This window comes from Nicotiana tabacum, chromosome 10 (genome assembly GCF_000715075.1).
Source record: "Nicotiana tabacum cultivar K326 chromosome 10, ASM71507v2, whole genome shotgun sequence".
In the NCBI taxonomy this organism is placed as follows: Eukaryota; Viridiplantae; Streptophyta; class Magnoliopsida; order Solanales; family Solanaceae; genus Nicotiana; species Nicotiana tabacum.
Window position 1 is genome coordinate 125,304,896 of NC_134089.1, and position 10,324 is coordinate 125,315,219.

Consider the following 10,324-nt stretch of genomic DNA (forward strand, 5'->3'; position numbering starts at 1 on the left):
CCTTTACAATGAAAAGTTGGCAATGGGCGAGGAGGTTCGTCCGTGGTTAGCTTCATACCTGGAAATCCCGGGTACGGTTCCAGAGTGGTTACAAGTAGGGACCAAAATACTTCGGAGAACCTTTAACTTTGAGGCTAGAGGGTGGTTGACTTTTGTGTGCAATCGGCTCGACCCCACTACCCATAATCAGACTATTCCACTCGCCCGGGCTGTTCTTATTGCTTCTATTATGGAGGGATATCCTATCAATGTGGGCAATGTGATGTCCTGCATCATTTCTGCAGTGGGGGTTGAGCATGACCGGAATTACCCTTTTCCCAGCACCCTCACTATGTATTTCCGAGACCTGGAGGTGGAGAAGAGACCTTTTGACGTAAAGGTCAAAGCAGTGACTCCGTTTTCATGGTACAGTTTGAAGGGGTCAGACAACCCCAAGGACAAAAATTACAAGCCGCCTGCTTCTGCCCCAACCGGCCAGTCTGAAGAGCCGGTTGCGGTAGAGCCCTCCACTGAGCCTACTTCCACAGTTGCTGACATACCTCCCAGACCTTCCACTTACTGCTGGTCCCTCTACTTCAGCTGGCCCGGGGATTCCATCTTCCCGGGCCCATCCTATCACCGCCCACCAGCTGAGCCAGACACTTCATAGCTTGAACAACTGGATGGCAACTGCTTCATCCAAGTTGTCCACCTTGACTTCTACCATTGCGGCTCAGTTGGTACCATAGCCAGTACATGTGGCCCAGTCTATCGAGGATTTACTTAAGGAGATTCTTGCCAACCAGCAAAAGATCCTCGATTCTCAGGCTACCTTGGCTAAGACGGTGGATTCACATGGCAAGGCCCTGAAGGAGCTTGCCAGGGAGCACAAGAAGCTGCGCAAAACACGGGTTTCTAAGGAGTCTGTAAAGGCGTTGAGGGAAGATGTTGACAAACTGAAGGCAGACCAGCTGCCTTTAGACTTGCTATTCGAGGATTCAGCCCCAGCAGCAATACTAGTAGTAGAGCCACAGCAGGAGTAGACACAGTAGCTTCCAAAGAAGAAGAGGAAGCTCCCTAGTGCAGATAAAGCGATCATCCAGTTGGCGGACCCACCGAAGGCTTCCTCCAGTCAGCCACAGGATGTTCCTGATATTCAGCCTGTACAGGTCCAGGCCCCAGTCTCAGTAGCTGAGCAGCAGGAGATCAGGAACCAGTCTGAGGTTCCCGTATATACAGAGTACCCGGGGACCAATCATGTTCCCATGCATACAAACGAGGCTTAGGGAGCCCCTATATCCTTTCATCTTGATTTTTTGATGCTTATTTATTTAGTTGGCATTGGGGACAATGCCAGCTTTTATTTGTGGGGGTGCGCCCTACTTTTGTTTTATCCAAAAGACTGTATATATTAGTTGACTTAGTTTATGTTTCTGTTGATTTTTTTATTTTGTCTGTATATATCTTTACATTTAGTCACTTTTATCGCACTTTTTATCTTCTCTTTGGTTTGTATATAAAGTTATATTTTTGTATATATATTCATCCCCCATTGTATATTCTAATCCCCTATTGTAAATATTCATTCTATTTTCTATTTTCGTACAAAGATTTCATTTTTAGCTTAGTAGATAGGCTCGCAGCCTTTTTGTTTTGGTTTTGGTTCTTTCAATAAGCCCTTGGTTTTCTTAATGCCACGGCTCTTTCCAAGGGTGGAGTATTGTGAGAACCGGGTAACTCTTCCCGATGATGGATGTCGTGACAACCTTCTTAAGGGTTTGAGTCTGTTTTTTATTTTTCTTTTGTTTTTAGTAGTTTATAGTTAAAGGTACCTCAGGCAGAGCTTCCCTTGGGCCTAACACATTTGCATTTGATCACATGGTCAAAGACAAGTGGTTGTGTTTAGGATGGTGAAAGTAGTGACCTTGAGACTCTTGTTTTGACCAAACAAACATCATGTGGTCTTTTGGGACTGTTGTGTGCTCAATCGTGTCTAAGGTTGTTGTGGGCCCCCGACTCTATGTCTTTAGAAATCCTTGAGTGTGTGTGGTGAGAAATCGAATTGTGAGTCCAAGTCCCAAGTCAATGGTCTAGAACTTGCCCTGAATGTTTGTTGAGGTGAAATTTTGAGTGAAATTCGACTTGAGAAGTGATTATAGGCTCTCCTTGATCCAAACAATAGTCGAACAATTCCATAGCCTACCAATGATATAATCCCTAGCTAACCCTTTTGAGCCTTAAATCTTTTTTTTTTCTTTTAAGAACCAATGCTACAAGCCTATGCCCATTCTAAATTATACCCTCTCTTGGCACCCAAATCGTCCCTTAAGTAATGGCAAAAGTCTAAGTTTGGGGGGGAGAGACAAGAAAAGAAACAAAGTGATAAAAGGTACAAAAGCAAAAGGAAAGGAAGGCGATGAAAAAGAAAGAAAAGGAAAAGACAAAAAGAAGCCCAATGTGCAAAGAATAAAATGGGATTCAAGAAAAATGAAAATGAAAAAGGTGTGGAAATAGTAGAAAAGAAGAAATGCTTTGAATTGCATAAGAAAAAGTAACAATGTGTCTCTCTAACTCCTTGAAAAGAAGTTAAATACTCAAAGAGTCAAAGAGAATTGTGCCAGAATGAATCAAAAGAAGTGCTTAAGGGAAGATGGAATCCATATAGACTAACAACTTTTCCTACCCTGAGCCAAAAGCCTTCACATTGACTCCACGAAAGCCCTATATGATCTTGAGTTGGATGACGCTCGCATTAGTGGATACTTACATGAGGGTCAAGCATATGGCACTTAGAGTCGGACTTGTGACCTTTCCTTGAGAGAGACAAGTGAATCCCCATTAACCTTGGTTTCTGTGCTTATACTCTAAAAGGTGAGGTTTGATTAGGGAGAGTTGAGGATGTGTGAGTTTGGGTTCCACAGCGACCAAAGTAATTGAGAGAGTTCTGTGATGTAATGAGTCAATTCTTGATGCTCTTGTGTCACACTTGATCCATAGTTTTTCAAAGTTTAAATTTTGTTAATGATCCATTCGTATTGAGGGCAATTGTTAGTCCCAATTGATGCGTGTCGAGGGTTACTTTAGGACAGCTGGAATTACTTGGATTTTACCTTAAGGGATGGGTCTTATTTTGTTTCCTTAAGGACAAGCAAATGTTTAAGTTTGAGGGAGTTAATAAGTTAGGATTTTAACATGTTTTATGCCCCTACTTGCCTATGCTTTGATCATATATTGTTACAAAATAGTCCTAAAAGGCTCACAAGTTATGCTTGATTGCAGGTTTGATCGACAACGTGACGAAATGTCAAAGATCGGCTCAAAAAAAGAAGTGAAACCTACTCAAGTATCAAATACCAAGAAATTTAAGAAAAGAAGGCCTAGTGCGGACCGCGCAAAGTGGAATACGGCCGCACTAGGTGGTTCAGAGAGTCGGTGAATTAGGCTAGAAGAAGCGCAGTCGCGGTATACATCTCGCGGTCCGCGGTGAATGCTCCGCGACTGCACTACTCTTTTGTGTAGTCCGCGGTCATGAGATTCAGAGAGATGAAAGTCTGCCAAGCCAGTGCCATGCGATCCGTGGTCTTGATTGCGCGGACCGCACCAGCTCCCTCCGCGGTCGCGGTCCATTCTACGCGGTCCGCGGAGTCCGAGTTTAGAGAAGCAGAAGTGAGCCCAGTGCGGCCGCGGTCCATTTAATGCGGCCAGCATTGACCCCACAGGTGTATTTTTGTCCAGTTTTTCCATCCTAGTATAAATAGCACATTTCACCATTTTTAAGGGAAGAAGAGAGATCAGATAAGGGCTGCGCTGGTGAGAACGAATTTTGTAGCCATTTTTGGCACTTTTGCTTTATATTTACAATAGATTCTTGTATTTTAATTTTAGCAATTAATTAATATGCTTAGTTCTTCATCTATTTCTGTATTTTATTCTTCAAGCATGAGTAGCTAAACCCATTAGCTAGGGTTGTGGCTCAACCCTAGTGTGGGTAATTGGTGGGTGTTGCCATCTAATGTTAGATTGACTATGGGTGTTTGCTAATTGGGTAGATTTTATGTTTTAATCTAGAATTGGTGGTTGCAAACACTGATTCAAGCTTTGTGGGTTTAACTCTTCTTGAGAAAGAGAGTCTATGACCCCAAAATTGATCCAACAAGGAATTAGGATGGACTCATGAGAAATGATAGTTCCGATTAACGGGTTAAACCTCGAGAAAGTAATTACCCTACTTGAACCCTAGTTGCTTGGTATAATTTGCATACCCATTTGGTCTTGAGAGAGTCAATTGGGCAAAGTCACTTTCTCTACCGAGAGGTGTGAGAGTGGGTAAAATTGTGCAACGGTTATAGCATAAGCCCCAATTATGTCAATCGAACCTTAGTAACATCTACCCGTCAATTAGCCACCTAGGTAGTGTCACGACCCTTGTGCCCTTCTTTCTATTAGATACAACTTAGCAATATTCTCGTAGCATAATTTAGTGTTAATCAATAGTTTTATAAAAATAGTTATAATTCGAAAACCCAAAAATGTTTGAAGTGACATTAGGAGTACAAACACATATCTAGGCTAGACGGACAATCCAACTCCACTACTAGCTCCTTGAGGAAATCGATCCCGACCCTCATATCGGGTAAAAGCTATTGCCACCCGCTCTTCCTACCTTAGTGTAGCATCGAGTTGGCAGCGATCATAGTCCCAAATGTAAAAGTGCAGGGGGATCTTCCGGAATACCGATCCGTAGTCCCAAAATAAACATGCAGGGGGATCTACTGGGAAATCATCTTGTAGTCCCAAAGTAAACACACAACAATCTCAAGAAAGAATTTACAGTTCTATTCGAGAATAAACAGGAATTCTACTTTAAACATGCTGCACAGAATACAAGTAAGCAGTTAAAGTAGGTAAGATAATTAAATCACATAAGCATACTTTTCCTAAACTAAACAAGAGGCTTCGATTACAAGTATTGCTCAATCATAAGAAAACATAGATATTTACTTAATGAAAATGGGGTTTTCAACAATTAGCACGTGTACGCACTTGTCACTTCACGTACATGACACTCATATAACAACAGTACCAAATCCTAAGGGGAGTTCCCCCACACAAGGTTAGGCAAGACACTCACCTCGAACCAGCTCAAAATTAATCCAAAACCACGCTCTTGCCACGAGTATCCAACTCCGACTGGCCCAAATCTAATCAAATAAAATTCATAATGTAAATATAACTACAAACAATGAATTTAGCTAAAGGAATCGAAGCTAAGGTAAGAAAATAGAAAAACGCCCAAAACTCCTCCCTAGGTCCACGTCTCGGAATCGGGTAAAAATCACAAATTATAAACACACATTCACTCACGAGTATAACCATACCAAAATCACTCAAATCCAATACCAAAACCTCGATCAAAATCCCAAAATAATGCCTAAGAACTTTTCTCAACTTTTCCCCAATTTTTCATCCAAATCCCGAAATTAAATGATAAAACTAACAATGGATTAATGTATTAGAACCAAATTAGAGTTAGGATTTTTTACCCAAACTTACTTCTTCAAAATCTCTCCAGAAATCCCCCTCTACCGAGCTCCAATTCAATTTTCCAACTTATGAACTCAAACTCTCAATTTTCTCTTTTTCTGCCCAGCGATTTTCGCATCTGAGAGGGGTTGACCAAACCTGTGGTCCCGCTCTTGTGGCTCCTACTCCACAACTACGGATTTTCATTAAACGGCCAGAAATTGCACCTACGACCCTATACTCGCAGATGCGTTCCGCTTCTGCGGTCCTTGAGTCGCATCTGCGACCAACTTCACTTGTGCCTTAGATCGCACCTGCGGTTCCCAACCGCTTCTGCGGTGTCGCACCTGCGGTTCCCAAACCGCTTCTACGGTGTCGCACCTGCGGTCCCTCATACGCAAGTGCGGTTATGACAAGTTCAGCAACCTCAGATTTTGCCTAAGTCCAAATCCAATCTGTTAAGTATTCGAAACTCAAACATGCCAACCAATCCTAAAACATCATACGAACTTAGTCCAACCCTTGAATCACATCAAACAATGCTAAAACCACGAATTACCCTCCAATCCAAACCTAAAGAACTTGAAATTTCAAGAATCCTATAATCGATGCCGAAACCAACCAAACCATGTCCGATTGACCCCAAATTTTGCACACAAGTCACATTCAATACTATGGAGCTATTTCAACTTTCAGAATCGGATTCCGACCCCGATATCAAAATCTCACTATCGATCCGAAAACTTTAAAATTTCAACTTTCGGTATTTCAAACCTAAATGAGCTACGAACCTCTACAACACAATCCGAACACGTACCTAAGCCCAAAATCACTCAATGGAGATAACGAAATTGACGGAATTCTATTCCGAGGCTGTCTTCATACTACTCCAACTACGGTCCAAGTTAATAGGAGATCAGGGCGTTAATTCTTAAAATGACCGGCCGGGTCGTTACATCTCCCCCTCTTAAAATATTCGTTCGTCCTCGAACGAGCATAGAGACATACCTGAAGTAGTGAAAAGATGAGGGTAACGACTACATATATTTGCAGCCCAGTAGCACCAATTACGTGTTGACTATAATTGGACAAAGTTTGTGTTTGATCTATCAATTATTTTGACGTATTTTTGAGTATAAGAGATACTTAAACTACAGGGAAACTACTTAAAAGGCACTACATTTTACTACGCTAAAAGGCACTATATTTTACTACGCTAAAATGCATTACATTTTACTACGCTAAAAGGCATTGCATTTTACTATCCTAAAAGGGCACTATATTACTAGTCTTTAAGCAAAAAAATAATATAAACTAGATAAAAAATAACAAATACATTTAATCACAAAAATACATATATAGCAATAAAAAAAACTTATTAACATTTTTTTTACCAAATAATAATGATTTCTCAATTTTTACATATTTTTAGCACACTAATATCTAAGTCCGGATAAAAATAACATACTAGTTTAATCACATAAAAAATACAAAACAACATAGAACACATGTAAAAGAACTAATATGCATTTTTATACGAGTTTTGACAAAAATTAAATAGGAATACCTCGATTTATGTTTTTTGGAATGTTGAAGAATTGAAAATTTGACTCTGAAACGAGAAACCACAACGAAAGAAGGCCTTAGCTAGGATATGAAACCAACACTATCTACTTTTTACGGGATGGGTGGGGTCCACACGAGTTTTTTTGGGTCGTCAATGGAGGGGGGACCGCTGGATTTTTTTAAAAATTGGGGGAAGGGAAGGGGACAATATTTGAAGAGGTAAAACGCTGTTCATTAAGGCGTTTTATGTAAAACGTCCTTTTGCACTGCATTTTAAGTAAATGTCCGTTCAGCTTCCAGGTAAAGCGCGGTATTAAAAGGAGTTTTATTAAAACGCAGTATTAAACCACATTTTACTTTAACGTCCCAAACGGACGTTAAGGTAAAACGTGGTTCATAACTGCGTTTTACATATTTTGGTCACTAAGTTTTTTTCCAATTATTTAAGTATTTTGAGTCCAAAAAGATAACATATCAGTTCTGGACTCTTATAATAGGAGTAATAATTTTAGTTTGAGTATTACTTCAAAAGTTTGGTCTAAAAAAATTTATGATGATTTCTAGAATAAATAAGCGAAGATAATAAGGCTTTAACTGGCCTGAAGTAGGAAATTAAAACACAAAGATTTGCAGGCCTGGCTGAAAACGATTCATTATTATAATTTCTATTTCATGATTACAAAAAGAATAAAGAATTTAAGTTGCTTACACAAATAATTACACTATGTTCTTTTTTATCCTAATAACCCATAACAAATTAAATAAGGAATAGAAAGAAAGACATGACAATTTATAGACAAAACACATGATGGTCTTAATTGTTTAAAACCTCGAACGCTTGCATTCAGGAGGAATTCCTTGAGAGAACCTTGCAACATCTGCATAGTAATTGTATGTCATGTATTTCTACTACACCCATCTAAGCCTATTTCTGCCATTAGCATCCAGTTCTTGAGTTTGCCATGTCTGATCATTATTCACTGAATCAGTGGATTTAGAGCCTCCACAAGCTGAAGTAGATGATGCAGCTGAGCAAACACATGCATTTGTGTTGAAATTCCTATAAGAAACCATGAATGGAGCCATGGACCAATCCGTCTTCACCTACCCACCTTGTGTTGCCCAGTCATCAGCATTCCATAGGCTCGCGTACACTCTCATTGCTTGATTCTTTGGAAATGCAACCCCAAGTGCTTCGTGGTTGTTGTACACTCTTATTGGTATGTTATACACCAAAAATCTGCAAATTAGACAACAAAATGTCAGACGTGAATAGTGCTCAGTAGAGATTGTTTTCTAGTGAAGTATGTTTGGTATATGTACTAGATTAAGAAGGAACTTTAATTAGTACGTACATGATATGCTGAGAGTTCCAGATGATAGAGTAGGTATGAAACAATGTGGTTGGATCAAACTAGAGGTGAAACTGTTGTTCTTTGTTGTCTTTTTCCTGAGAATAAACGTTGGTATGAACCGTGTAAGGTTGGCCAGATGAGTTTCCCAGAAATTCAAAATTAATTTCGTCATGCCTTGCTCCTTGAGATGACAACTGCAGATTACACAAAAAATAAATATATCTCCTTGTTAATAACTTCTGTCAAATATACAATGTCCTATATACATAACAATTATGAAGAAGCAGAATACTGCAGTTAAAATAAGGGGGCTTACGTAGAAAGTGGTGACAGTGCCAGCAGAATTTCCAAGTACTAACTTGAGCTGCATGTCAAATCTTCCGAATAAAAACTCATTCTTGGATTGAAAGACCGAGCCTGAAATTTTATCGAGTGAAAAGGTGAGAAGGCGACCGCCTTCTTGTATCTGATCCCGCTGGTCACCCCAAGTGACGGTCGCATCTTGGTAGAAATTATCAGCACAAGCAGTGCATAGGAGGAAAACTACAAGAACAGAGAGTTGAAGGAACATTTTTGTGCTTTAATTTGAAGAAATGGAGCAAGAAATGTTTGTGATTTGTGTTTGAGATTAGGACACAGAGTTTGTGATATATATAGTTGTGGAAAGTAGGGAAAGGGGAAAGATCTAGGAAGTGAATTAAAGAAGGGAAGCTGGGAATTGAGATGATGGAAAATGACGTTTAGATAATGCGTTTGTATGGGGGGTGTGGGGACAACCATTTAATCTGTATGGGTTGGTGAATGAATAGGTTCTTCACCAATTGCCCACAAGGGAAAGATTGACATTAATATTTCTACCTAACGCGATAATGTTTCTGTACTTTTGTTCTTTTCTATGATCGTGATTTTTGCATTTTAGTTTCAGGTGTACTTTTACTATAATCTGGACTATTCAAGCATACTAAATATTTCACTTCGTTTGGTACTATTTTTTTATTGCTTGGTTTCAATAGAGTACTATTTTTGTAATGAGAAGCTTGTTTGACTTAAAAGATATTAAAACCTTTTTGAACAAATCAATCAAAGATGAATGGGTAAATCTTAGCCAGACATAATTAATTCTAGATCAAAGAGCTAGCAGTAAGGATCATATATAAGATGAAAGAAATATGAATGATCTCATTAAGATTCAATGTTGTCTCTCCCATCAATCGATGAGGAGGCGGATTTACGCATTTTTCTAGAGACCACTTCTTCTCTATCCCGAATACAAGAAGAGATATTTTTGCTCATTTGAGAGAGATATGAGGAGCAGCCCTCCCCCTCCCCAGGGTTGAAAGCTTTCCCTGGCTATATATAGTTGGGGCATCCTTGCCCTTTGCTTGACTCGACGTCCTCTTGCCGCTAATGTGTCTTAGGCGTGAAATTTTAGGTGCCGCTCTTACCGACTCGTCGGGTGTTAGGGAGGAGAAATGGAATGGGCTATATCAACTTTCACTGCTGGGTTACTTAGGCGAGGCGTCGGTCAACTTGGTCGTAATGATCAATTTTTGACTAATACAGTTAGTCCCTCCATCTGTCGGGGTCGTCCTATGTCGGGCTCTACAGACGGATCATGATTGTCACGAGTTCAAGAGAAATCTGACTTAAGACTCTCCGTTACTTAGTCACATTTGTGGGCTTTTAGCGGAGCGGCGGCGTTCTGTCGATCCCCATGGACCATTGCGGCGGTTTTGGAACCGAAATATCGTTTGGTATTGAAGCGTTGTTTCGTGGTTATTGCCATTATGACACATGTTTCGGGAGACTGAAACGTTTTGTGCCCTATTAGATTCGATTGACGACTCTTGGGTTTCGCGCTCAAGGGATTTATGTCTCTTATAAATAGAGGAAGCTTGTCA

The 10,324-nt window shown here is 40.1% G+C and overlaps 1 pseudogene; it reads right to left on the bottom strand.

Moving 5' to 3' along the window:
- Positions 1-7,886: 7,886 nt before the first annotated feature.
- LOC107819182 (xyloglucan endotransglucosylase protein 1-like) lies at positions 7,887-9,111 on the bottom strand (annotated as a pseudogene).
- Positions 9,112-10,324: the final 1,213 nt, after the last annotated feature.